The 13,471-nt window shown below is 43.7% G+C and overlaps 1 pseudogene; it reads right to left on the reverse strand.

The window, feature by feature from the left end:
- Positions 1-5,256: 5,256 nt before the first annotated feature.
- LOC110258828 lies at positions 5,257-13,219 on the reverse strand (annotated as a pseudogene).
- Between the last annotated feature and the right edge of the window lie 252 nt (positions 13,220-13,471).

The raw sequence follows: 13,471 nt of genomic DNA on the forward strand, positions 1-13,471 counted from the left end.
CCCCTGTGGCTGAAGTCAGTGTGGGGGCTTGCTGTAGGCTTCCTGATGGGAGGGGCTGATGCCTGCCCCTTGGTAGGTGGAGCCGATTCTGATCCCTTTGGTGGGTGGGGCTTAGTCTCTGGATGGGATTAGAGGCAGCTGTGTCCCTGAGGGGTCTTTAGGTAGCCTGTTTACTGAGGGGCAGGGCTGTGATCCCACCTGGGTTGTTGTTTGCCCTGGGGCTTCTCAGCAGCTGCGGATGGGTGGGGCCAGATTTTCCCAAAATGGCCACCTCCAGAGAAAGGCATGCTGCTGAATATTCCCCAGAGCTTTGCTTCCAATGTCCTTCCCCCACAATAAGCCACACTCACCCCTGCTTTCCCACAAGATCCTCCAAGAACTGCAGTCAGGTTTGACCCAAATTCCTATGGAGCCTCTGCTTTGCCCTGGGACCCAGTGCACGTGAAAGTCTGTGTGCACCTTTTGAGAATGGGGTCTCCATTTCCCCCAGTCCTGTGGAGCTCCTGCACACAAGCCCCACTGGCCTTCAATGCCAGATGCTCCGGGGCTCTTTCTCCCCATGCCAAATCCCCACACATCAGAGTTTGATGTGTGGCTCAGACCTCTCCCTCCTGTAGGTGAGTCTCTGTGAACCAGTTAGTTTCCAGTCTGTGGAGCTTCCCACCCAGGAGGTATGGGATTGTTTATATCATGAAATCGCCCCTCCTACCTCTTTTTGTGTCCTCCTCTTTTTCTTCTGGAGTAGGGCATCTTTTTTAAGGTTTCCAGTCCATTTGGGTGAAGATTTCTCAGACTTTAGTTGTGAATTTTGTTGTTTTTAGGAGAGAAGTTGAGCTCCAGTCCTTCTATTCACCATCTTAATCCCATCATCTGGAATTAACCATTTTAAACCAAACAACTGAGCACATTTAGTGTCACAATGCAGTGCAATCAGATCCTCTACCTGGGTCAGAGACCTTTCCATCATCCCATTCTGTCCCTTAGAAGCAGCTGCTCCCTAGTCCTCACTGACTACATGGATAACTTTTTCAGGAGACTTGCCATCTTATATACAAAAAAAAAAAAAAAAAGATGTTTGATCTATAAATACAGATGTCTTTACACTTATTTAGGGCTTTTTAAATTTCTTTTTGTGTTTTAGGTTTTGTAGCTTTCTGTCTGCCATATCTCTCCTGTCCTTGGTTAAATATACTCCTAGGTACCTATTTCTCTAAGATACTACGTGTGTGTGTGTGTGTGTGTGTGTGTGTGTGTGTGTGTGTAGCCATGGTGTAAAAGTGCTTGATGTCATCTCAGTTCCCAGACTGGGGGCTTAACCCAGGTTGCAGTGGTGAAAGTACCAAATCCTAACCACTAGACCAGCAGGGAGCTCCCTAGACGTAATTAAGTGGAATATGTTCTTAATTTCCTTTCTGGTGTGTCCAAGGGCGTTCAATGGATATGGCTAACTGAAAGCAACCAGTCTTAAAAGGCTACATATTTAATTTATAAGCCATAATGGAAAGGGCAAAACTATGATTAGGATAAACCTTTCAGTGAATGGCAGGAGTTTAAGGAGGGTGTTGAACAGGTGAAGCATAGGTGATTTTTAAAGTACTGAAAGTATTCTATTTGATACCTATACAATGGGTCCATAACACCACACCTTTGTCAAAAGACACAGGTCCTTACAGTACAAAGAATGAACCTTAATGTTCCCAATAAAAAAACAAAAAATCATTTTAGGAGGTCCTGAATCCCAGGATCAAATACAGACTATGAAAAATATCTACTGACAGGTGCACAAGGGACATAGGAGCAATTTACACTGACGCACAGCTGCTACACCAGTAAAATGAAGCTTTGCCAGCTTGCACCCACTATGTAACATGCACTCTGTTGATGGCCATGCATCTTCAGTCAGAATTTACATATTCATATGTGCACAGATTCCTGGGGTGCATATAACTTAGAACTAAAATCCTTATGGTTAGATCAAATACCAGAAATATGAGGGAAATAAACTGCAGAGAAATAGCTCAGCCGGAACAGTGTACTGATCTCAGCTAAGACATCAGATGTGATTTCTTTGCTCCCTTGTGTTTTTTTAATGCGGTGATATAGCATTTATAGGTTTGGTGAAGAACAGAAGATAACTGGTGCTGGATAGAGGAGCCTTATTTTTATTATGGCAGCTTGCTATTTTTATAACATGGTGATTGAGTTGAACACAATCAAAGTACAGTAACTGATCTCCCCTTCTTCCCAGTGAGTGAGCAGATGATGATATATTCATCCTCGAACATATCCCTATGGGCAATGTTTGGCTGCTGCTTCTGTTTGAAATGATGCTGTGTTTTGGTTGTGGCCTGAAGCTTTGAAGTGCTACTTGGCATCTCCTTTCTTCCATGGAGATCTTAGCATTCAGAAACATCAGAGCTGGTCAAATACTAGTTAGGTCACCTGAGTCTTGCTTGCCTCTACAGAGTCATCTTTGTATGAATCCAATGGTGGGTTTTGTTTATTTTTAAAACGGTTTTTAACTGATGTTCATGAAGAGCAGTGAGTACCTAGAGCTGTGCCACTAAAGAAAGGAAATTCTATCTAAGAAGGTGCATTTCTGTACCAGAGCTGTGTCATAACCATCCTTTGGGCCCTCTGCTGGAAGAGTAGAATCAAGTCTCCAATAACGCCATTTTAATTATATCCTCTAGTATTACAGACGTAGGACAGTACTGCATCATACCTCTGTGGATGTAAAATATCTTGTACCTGCTTTATGATATGTAGTCGTGACTGTGCTTTTTCGGAGCTGTTTTTAATGACGTTATTCTAGAATGTTTTCTTTCCAGGTGATGATTGAGAAGCTAATAAAAAAAAAATGCTGCCAGGTACCATAACAGTAACAAAATGTTGTTGTTTTCTGGGGTTTGTTTTTTACCTTTTTTTCTTTTTTTTTTTTTTTAATGGAGTGTGCTGGTTGTCTCTATAATTTTGTTCAGATGACTGCAGAACCTGGAAAAGCTATTGCTGCTATTGATGCTTAACATATTGCTATTGGTCTTTTTATATAAATACATATTTTGGAAACTTTAGCTGTGCTGTCAACTTTGGAAAAAGTATCTCAGTTGTACCGTGTTGGGTTGGCATTGTACAGAAATTATCAGCCATATTGATCTAGAAACGTTAAACATAATTTTTTCCATTTGTACAGGGGTAACACACTGTATTAAATATGTGAGGTCTTATCTACATGGGTTTGATTACAGAAATTAATAAAGTTCCTCTAAATAATGAAAAAAAGAAAAGAAAAATATCTACTGACATGACAGACTTTGAAACAGTTCACTGAAGTTGGTGGGATCAACAAGAGGCTGCCCAAGTAATTTTCGGGAAGTCTGGAGCCTACAAGGGTGAGGGCAAAGCAGGCCTTTGGGCTTGAGCCTCTGAGCTGACCACAGCGTGTCCGTGCCAACACATGCTGATCATTATGAACCACCACGTGCACATACCAGGACCAAACCCCTTGGTATGAGCTGGCATGTGATGGGAGCTGGGTTTCTCAGTGTTGGGTGGGAGGTTCCAGACGTGGGGAGAGAGGCTGGAGAGATCCTGGAGCTTTGGACTGAGGTTGTACACACGACTGTGTTCTCAGGTTTAGCTCAGTATAGGTAGAGAAGACCGATTCAGAAAGACTCATAGATTCCTGTGCACCTGGCACAGGACACACACTCACACATACTTACTTGGTCAGCCAGCCCAGTAGTCATAGAATTAGTGACCCCCCAGCAGCCTGAGCACACCCAGCACCAAACTCCTCCTTTCTGATAACACGTCACAATGAAAGGAAACAGCAGTATACTTACAGAATGGTTAATTCAGGGCTGGGAGAATGGGTATGAATACAAAGTGCAGCATCTTTCATACAGTTCCACAGCCTAAATAATCTTCCCAAATACAAAACCACAGAGGAATTTTGAAAACTTATAGGGGTCAAAGCCAGCATGCCGACTCCCCACTCCCCCAGCCAGAGCTGGAATAATTTGAATACAAGAACAGGATTAAAATTTAGTATGGAATTTTAATACAAAGCACCAAATAAAACATCCAGAAGTCCATAATGATATCAATAAATGATTGAAGAAATACAAGATGTGGGAGAGGAAACCAACCTCCCACAGGGGAAATTCCATCGAATTTCATATTCCACAATCTCCCATGTCAAAGTTAAGGATGTTCAACCCAATCCCTTAAGGGCAGCCTTCACTTAGAAGCTTTGGAGAACTTTCAAGTGTCCTTAAGTTTGTCAACTAGTTGTTAGACATAACACCAAAAACCTGACCCATGAAAAAAATATATAAATTAGAAAGCGCCACAGTTAAAAACATTTGCTCTGTGAAAGGCACTGTTAAGGGAATCTGAAGACAAGCCACAGACTGGAAAGCCATATTTTCAGGTTGCATATCTGGCAAGGACTTGTGGGGTGAATGCATATGGACACTCATAAGTGAACAAAAGAATGTAGGCAACCCAGGTGAAAAACGCACCAAAGTTCTGAACCTCACCAAAAAGGATGGACAGACAGATGAGCCCTGGAAGGGACCCTCCACACCATGTCACAAGTGGAAACAACCTTGGGGTGCCCTGCACACTCCCTAACATGGCAGGACCTAGAACCCAGATGTGCAAGTACAGGAGAGGATGTGGAGCAGCAGGAGTGCTGGGTGGTAGTGGGGATGCAGAATGGCCAAACCACTTGCAAGACATCGTAATGCTTCTCTGTGGAAGTAACCTGGCTTCTGCTGGGCAGAGCAGCTGAGCTCTAAGGTAGGTCCTCAGATCCCTTAAACTCTTAGGTCCACAGAAAAGACTCCTGGAACATTTGTATCTGTACTGCTCCCTGGAGCTTCTCCTCACTCCCTAAACTTTGCTTACAGGGTGTTTATTGGACAGAAGATCCCTCATACAAGAGTGAACACATGTTTACAACCCCATTTTCTAAAGAAACTTTTAACCTAGTCATGCCTGCATCTTCTTGCCCAGCACAGAGCCCTGCCCCTGAGGGTTTCTGACTCAGGATGTGGGTGTTCACACAGTGTCTCTTGAACAATAATACACAGCCATGTCCTCAGACCACAGGCTGCTCAGCTCCTTGTAGGCTGTGCCAATGGACATATCCACGGTCAAGGTGACTCTGCCCTTAAACTTCTGGGTGTAATCTGGGTCCATTGCTAGGGTTTTTCCACTCCATCCACTCAAGCCTTTGTCCATGGCCTATCACACCCAGTGCACATAGTAGCTGGTGAAGGAGTAACCAGGCGCCTTGCAGGAGAGCTTCACTGATGCCCCAGGCTTCCTCAGCTCAGCCCCAGGCTGTACCAGCTGGACCTGGGCCTGGGCGCCTATGCATAAGAGACAGAAGTGGAAGAAATGTCCCTAACCCTAACCCTAACCCTAACCTTCTCAACCAGGATTTGAGGGAGCCCCTTTCCTGTAGTCACAGCCGTCAGAAAGAGTGTTCTCCAGCTCTAGTCCATGGTGAGCCTCTGCTCTCGGGATTTATGTGGACGAGATTGTGGGTGTTGTTCTCAGAGCTCAGAATATTCATGTTTAACCTAGGGCACCTCTTCTTATTTGCATATTCATGAGGTTGAAAATTTTATCCTCAATGAATGGACCATCTTACACAAGGAAATTGATGGCCTGTGAACCATGCTCCAGTGGGAGGCTGCAGGACAACATACTAACACTTGTTTGAGAAAGAGGCTTCCTCTGAAATGGCCCCCAAACCCTGTGCAGACAGAGCTCTTCCTACTGATGGACAAGCTCCCTCAGAACAAGGTTCTCCTTGTGAACCCACATTGAATCAGAGACACCAGAACCTGTTCTGGGCTTTGATAAATGCCCTATTATTTAAGTGCCTTATAAATGTCCTATTCCTGGCCTTTTCCCCCCAATTTTTGCATGTTCTGAATGAATAAATTCCTGTTCTTTAGTTTTGCTATTTTAGATATTCAGAAGCCCTAGAATTTTGCTCTTTGAATGCAGTTTTATTGCCTTCTGTGGTCAGGTAAATGCATCTGATAGAACTGGATATTTGCACTCACATCAGTAGTCCTGTCCAAGGCTTATTTTAGATTATCTTCAGGAAATGGAAATCCCAGGACTTCAGAGGAAATGCCTCCCCACCCCCACTGCACCTTTTCCTTGGTCTGCATCCCTGTGCAGGTGGGTCCTGAGTTTCCCCTGAAGACCCGATCCTGCCCTGCCACGGAGGTCCCTCTGTGGATTCACAGGGCACTACATCTCAGTATTTAGCTCAAGATCGTGGGCTGTGTCCTGCCTTCAGAATGTGCCTTTAGCGACACTGTAATATTTTAACATCATATCCTGAAATATGGAGTTGGCGTAATACCCCATCATCTGAATGGAGACACCAAACAAGAATTCCTGGACCCTCCTAAAGCCGCTTCCCTGAAGCTGCAGGTGCACTGATTCAGTCGACACTCGATTGAGCCAGAGACTCTTGGGAGCTGTGGGACCTCTTATCTCCCTCAGGCTTCTCTGGTTTATCATCATCTAGGAGAACAGATGCACATAGAAACCAAGGGGATCAGCGCCTGCTGCATATCTACTATTCCAACCACACACGCACACACACACTGCCTGAGGTTTGCAGTGTTGGGCCCCAAGTTCATCCTTCTTCCTGGATCTAGCACATGGGCAGTGCCCTACAGGGACCCTCTGCCTGGGTGCATGACTTGCTGTTTTTTTAAAAAAATGTATATTCTACTTTAGTTTATTTGCATTGTTTTGTTAGCTACACATCTACAGCAAAGTGAATCCTTTGTGGGTATACATATGCTCATTCTTTTTCCCCATATAGGGTATTGCAGAACTTTGAGTTGACCTCCGTGTGGTATATGGTAGGACCCTGTTTGACTTGCTTTGAGTAGCAGAACAGAGAAAACAGAATTGAGAGACTGCAAAGTGCATGCACATTGGGTCTGCCTCTTCTCCCAGCACAGAGAAACCCGCAGAGGCTGCAATGAGAGAATCCAGGGTTGCCAGATTGAGGCTCAGGAATTAGCCAAACTTCTGCCAGACAGTACAGCCAACTCTGACCCTGACTGGCTCTTTCAGCATTCACCCCTTTCTAGGACTTGGGGTGGGGGGCCATGTGGAGGGAGGCAGCATTCTAGAGCAACATTTAAATAATGTTTCCCTTGGTGTATAATTGATTCTCTATGTTGTGTGAGAGTCTGGGATGGAGTGAAGTGACCCTAACACATGTATACATTTGCTTTTCACGTATTTTCTGGTATGTTTATCATAGGGTGTGGACTACTGTTCCCTGTGCTACACAGCAGGAACTTGTTTTGGTCAATTTTATCTGTATTAATTGTATTTGCTAATCCCACACTCCTAATCTATCCATCAGCCAACACCTTTTCCCCTTTGGTAACTATAAATATATTTTCTGTGTCTGTGAGTCTGTTTCAGTTTGAAAATAAGTTCATTTGCATCATATTTTATTTTTTTTTAATTTTTAAATTTTATTTTTTTAAATATAATGATTTTTTTTCCATTATAGCTGGTTTACAGTGTTCTGTCAATTTCCTACTGTACAGCATGGTGACCCAGTTACACATATGTGTGTGAGAATTAACATATGTCTTTTCTATCAAAGGAAGTCTTAGTTACTCTGCTTTGTTCCTGCTTTATCTGAGACACCCTCTTCCACCCCCCTCTTTCCCTCTTCTTCCAGTAACAATTTGTTTCAAATTAGCCAACCAAGAAGAATGTGTGCCCTGACCTGAACAATGGGAAGGGGACAGGTATACCACCTGCATTAGGGATAAAAAGGAAGAGTCTTTTCTCATTTGCATGTGCTTTTTGAGTATCCACACCCTTCTACAGAAGTAAAGAGACTTGTCGAGATTTCCCCATGTTCATGTGTCTCACTTTCTGACACTGACGATCTGAGCCAGGGTCATTTTAATTCTCCAACATGTGTATAGGTTCTTTTTTCTCACATTCTCATGCTCCATCATAAGTGACTAGACAGAGTTCCCAGTGCTACACAGCAGGATCTCATTGCTTATCCATTCCAAAGGCAATAGTCTGCATCTCTTAACCCCAAGCTCCCCATTCATCCCACTCCCTCCCCCTCCCCCTTGGCAACCACAAGTCCATTCTCCAAGTCCATGATTTTCTTTTCTGTGGAAAGGTTCATTTGTGTCATATATTGGGTTCCAGATATAAGTGATATCATATGGTACTTGCCTTTCTCTTTCTGACTTACTTCACACAGGATGAGTCTCTTGTTCCATCCATGTTGCTGCAAATGGCATTATTGTGTTCTTTTTATGGCTTAGTAGTGTTCCATTGTGTATATATACCACATCTTCCTAATCCAATCATCTGTCAATGGACATTTGGGTTGTTTTCATGTCTTGGCTATTGTGAATAGTGCTGCAACGAACATGAGGGTGTAAGTGTCATTTTAAAGGAAAGTTTTGTCCTCCAGATATATGCCCAAGAGTGGCATTGCTGAGTCATATGGTAATTCTACGCATCGTTTTCTAAGGTATCTCCATACTGTTCTCCATAGTGGTTGTACCAGCCTACATTCCCACCAACAGTGCAGGAGGGTTCCCTTTTCTCCACACCCCCTCCAGCATTTGTTATTTGTGGACATGTTAATGATGGTCATTCTGACTGGGCGAGGTGGTATCTCAGGGTAGTTTTGATTTGCATTCCTCTAATAATCAGGGATGGTGAGCATTTCTTCATGTGCTGTTTGGCCCTCTTTATATCTTCCTTGAAGAAATGTCTATTCAGGTCCTTTGCCCATTTTTCATTTGCATTGTTGGCTCTTTTGCTGTTGAGTTGTATAAGTTGTTTGTCTACTAGAGATTAAGCCCTTGTCAGTTGCATCATTTTAAAGTATTTTCTCCAATTCTGTAAGTTGTCTTTTTGTTTTCTTTTTGGTTTTCTTTGCTGTGCAAATCTTTTCAGTTTGATTAGATCCCACTGGTTTATTTTTTCTTTTATTTCTGTTGCTTTGGGAGACAGACCTGAGAAGACATTTGTAAGGTTGATGTCAGAGAATGTTCTGCCTATGTTCTCTTCTAGGACTTTGATGATGTCGTCTATCATATTTTAGATTCCACATATAAGTGATATCATGTGAACTTGACTTTCTCTGGCTTATTTAGTATGAGAATCTCTAGGTCCATCCATGCTGCAGCAAAAGACAACATTTCATTCTTTTCCTGTCTGGGTAATATTGTATTGAGTATAGAAACCACATCTTCTTTAACCTTTCACTGTTGAAGTACATTTAGGTTGCTTTCATGACTTTGCTGCTGTAAGAAGTGCTACTATGAACTTTGGGGTGCATGTTTCTTTTTGAATTGGAGCTTTCTCCAGATATTTTCCCAGTGGTAGGATTGCTGGATCAGATGGAAACTCCCCTTTTAGTTTTCAGAGGATATGCCATACTGTTTTCCATAATGGTTGCCCTAACTTACTTTCCTACCCCCTTTGCAGTCATGTTCCCTTTCCTTCAGAACCTCTCCAGCATTCGTTAGTGCGGTTTACTGCTGATGGCCATTCTGACAGGTCTGGGGTAATACCCCCGATGCACGTTTGGTTTGCAGTCCTCTGATAATCAGACAGGATGAGCATATCTCCTTATACCTATTGGCCATCCACACAGCTACTTGGGAGAAATGTTTATTTAGGTCCTCTGCTCGTTTTCCAGTGGGTTGTATTCTTGCTGTTTTATGTTGGGAGACATGTTTCTACAATCTTTTCTTAGCCTTTCTGTTTCTATTTTCTATGCTGAATACTCCGTCTTGTCCTTCTTTACCTTTGCTCTATACTCCTTCTTGAAAAACAGGTGCAGTGCTGATAAATAACTTAAGTTTAAGAACAAAGACCAAAAGGTATGTTATTCATGCAGTCAGCTGAATGAGGATGTAATGTGTTGGTCTAGGCATGCCAGACTGGTGCAGATAGGCATGACGTTTGCACAGCATGATATGTCCTGTTAAAATAAGAGGAAGAGGAGCCTCATTGCCACAGGGGACTTATGAGGGGTCTTTAGCAGGATGTGCATCAGTAAGGAGAACGAGATGCAAGCCTAGGCGCCCCAGGTTGGCGCAGATGGGCACGGTCTTGAGGAGGCACAATGGTGACTCTGTAGATGCTCTGCGTAGACAGCTGATGCCAGGCTTCCTCCATGCTAATGACTGCTAAATGCCTAAAAGTCAGAGCAAAACTTAACCAGCTACCAGCTATGTGACTTTGTTAAAAAATTAAAAAACTATATTCTGCACCTACCGCCCTCTCACTTGATGGAATCTTAAAGAGCACAGTAAAAGCAGTGTGGTTTCATGAGGCAGGGCTCTTGGTCCCTGAGACCTTGAGTGCCCTGGTTCCCACATTTGATTAAGATAAATGTCTCTGTGTTTTGTTTTATGTTAACCTTAAGTTTTACAGTGCCCGATCTTCAGCTCTCACGTGCTAAGCTCGTCTCGGAAGATATAGAGTTGTAGGTGCTATTTTTATGTTATGGAAATTAGACCTTTGTAGGTCCCCCTGTTTAGAAACATTTGTCCCATTCCATAGGTTGTTTTACCTTTTGTTTTTTTGTTTCTTTTACATGCTTTATATTCCCTTGGGAGTCTGACCGGTGAAAACCTTCCTATGATTTATATCAGAGATCAATGTATCTATAGTCTGTTCTAGAAGTTGTGCAGTATGCAGTCTTATAATAAGGTCTTTAATCCAATTGCGATTGATTCTTGTGTATGGGGTGAAGAAGTGTTTTCAATTTCGTTGACTTACATGTGACTCTTCGGCTTTTACAATACCTCTTGCTGAAGGTTTCTCCCCATGAAGCGGTAGCTGGAAGAGACAGGCCTTTAGAGACATGTCCCAGTAAAACAGCCCATGCCCTATTGCACTCAGACACACAAAGTAGTGGAAGGGTTCATGGATCACCCCCACTCCTGGTACAGCAGACAAAAGCTGCCTGCCCACCATGTCTGTTTTACAGCCTCTTATGGTGGTCAACTGCCAATTCTATAGAAAGCAACCCAGAGAATAACTGACCTTGATCCTCGCTGAAGGACTCTATCAGTACTTTTTACAGCAAGGCAGCAGCAAACCTCCAGAGAGTCACCACGTGGGTGATAGTTTCACAGCCCCTTAGTGCCAGACATTCTGGTTTATAAGCACAGACATTTATTTCTGGAGTCTGAGAAGTCCAAGATCAAAGTTCAGGCAGATGTGATTCCTGGTGAGGAACTGATTCCTGATGGAGAGTTTTTCCCTGTAACCTCACCTGGTTGGTGAGGGAGAGGGGGCTTTTACAAGGGCACTGATATGATTTATGGGGGCTCCAACTCAACAACCTAAAACCTTCCCAAAGCCTCACCTCCTAATAACATAACATTGGTCATTGTGTTTCAACATGTGTATTTTGGGAAAACAAACTTTAAAATAATTACAGTAACTAAGTAATCAGGTCCTAATTCTAAACAATTTGAAGGTTCCCTTGTAGAGTCCCCCAAACAGGATTCTCATGGATCCTGTAGAAGCTCTGATCCCTAGAAGCAAAGTGCTGACGTAAAACCTGCAGAACCACCAGAAGGCACTGGAGCATGGACAGTCTCGACCCAAAACATGAATATCTCAAATCCTCTTATTTCTTTTATTAGTGTAAATATATAAATATATATACACACATATATTTGTATATATACACTTAATATTTTTGGTTAAGGTCTCAGGGGGTTTCTATCCATGATTGCCTTTTATCACTGTTTTTCTTTCATTTTCTACAGTTCTCAGGTAGAGTAACAGTCACCTTCTTTGACATTTGTTATCTGACAGATTCTGGCTCATTCTGCCTCTTGCCTCTGTTCACTGCAGGTAAATCTGATAAGAAAGCCTGTGATCCCCCTCATTTGTGCATCTGGGAAACTGAATTCACCTGAGCTCTTCCTATGAGCAGGACCCACACCTTCCTACACCCTGAACCGCAGTGAAAACCTGGATGCAGCCTCCATTCCTGGCTCTATCCAACCACATGATGTACTTGGTGGGCCATCCCTGCTCCAAACACACCCCTCAGAAATGGACAGGATAAAATTCTCATCCTCCCTGCGTCTCTGTGGGTGGTGTCATCTTCTATATCAACTTCTATATCAAGCTATGGTGGAGCTCCCTCTGCACTTGAATGGAGAAAACTAGCATGGAGGCTGTGAGTGAGGTGTCAGTTCAATCAGGACCTCCAAGGGGACTTTCCTCTCTCATTTTGGGTTTATATCCCTTCTGAGGTCTGATGTCGGTGGGGGCGGTCACTTTGTACTGATGCTGCTGGTTATCTGTGTCACCTGTTCTGACATGCTGAGCTGCATGTCTGAGTCCAATTGAGCCTCTTCTATAGATTCATCTAAGTGTCATGAGAGCTTATTAATGGTAATAAATGTACAGGAGGAAGCACATCTACATGACTCTTCCTTTCATGGTTGTGAGAATATTTCCCCCACAGCACTGCTTTCTAATACAGAGACTGAATAGGTTTGTACAGAGTCATGAGTCCACAGGGGTTCCCTTGGGGAGATGCTACATGGAGAGGAAGCCCCAGGCCCTGAGGGGAAACTGGTCCTTAACCTCCCTCTGCACCTGCTCCTGGGGATAAAACACACATTGTGAGTCCTGAGTACCCCCTGCTGGCCAGCCCCGTGTCCCTGCAGGGAAGTTTGTCTCTGGGCTCACACTGCCTTCTCACTGTGCTTTTTGCACAGTAATACAGGGCCGTGTCCTCAGCTCTCATTTGCAGATAACAGTGTGTTCTTAGGGTCATCTCTGGAGATGGTGAATCAGCCCTTCACAGAGTCTGTGTAGATGTGCTACTGCCATCATACCGAATAAATGAGATCCACTCTAGCCCCTCCCCTGGAGCCTGGTGGACCCAGCTCATTCCATAGCTACTGAAGCTGAATCCAGAGGCTGCACAAGAGAGGCTCAGAGACCCATCAAGCTGCACCAGTTCTCCTCCAGACTCCACCAGCTGCACCTCACACTGGACACCTGCAAACAAAAAGGCATCCTGGTCAGAAAACTGTCACAAACCAAGTGACGTGCACTCACATCCTCTTGTTTTGAAGAATTTACTTTGTAAAAGAGCATAAAGCACCACCCAGCTCAGCCCAGACTCCATGGTGTGTGGTCTACATTCAGTCCTGATTACAGAATGGGAGCACATGGGGGTCCCGGGGCTGGGATCCTCTGCCAAAGCTGCAGGTTCAAGGCAGGGCTGCTTTTATCAGCAGTAGGAGCACCATATTTGCATAACCTCCTAGGATATAAGATTTGAAATAACTGAATGTCCTCAAAAAGGGCAGTTCTCCAGAGCAGGAGTGAGTGCTTTCGGTTTGATGTGTTGATAGTATTTGGGAAAATTTTACATTAT

This window comes from Sus scrofa, unplaced genomic scaffold (assembly GCF_000003025.6).
Source record: "Sus scrofa isolate TJ Tabasco breed Duroc unplaced genomic scaffold, Sscrofa11.1 Contig47, whole genome shotgun sequence".
In the NCBI taxonomy this organism is placed as follows: Eukaryota; Metazoa; Chordata; class Mammalia; order Artiodactyla; family Suidae; genus Sus; species Sus scrofa.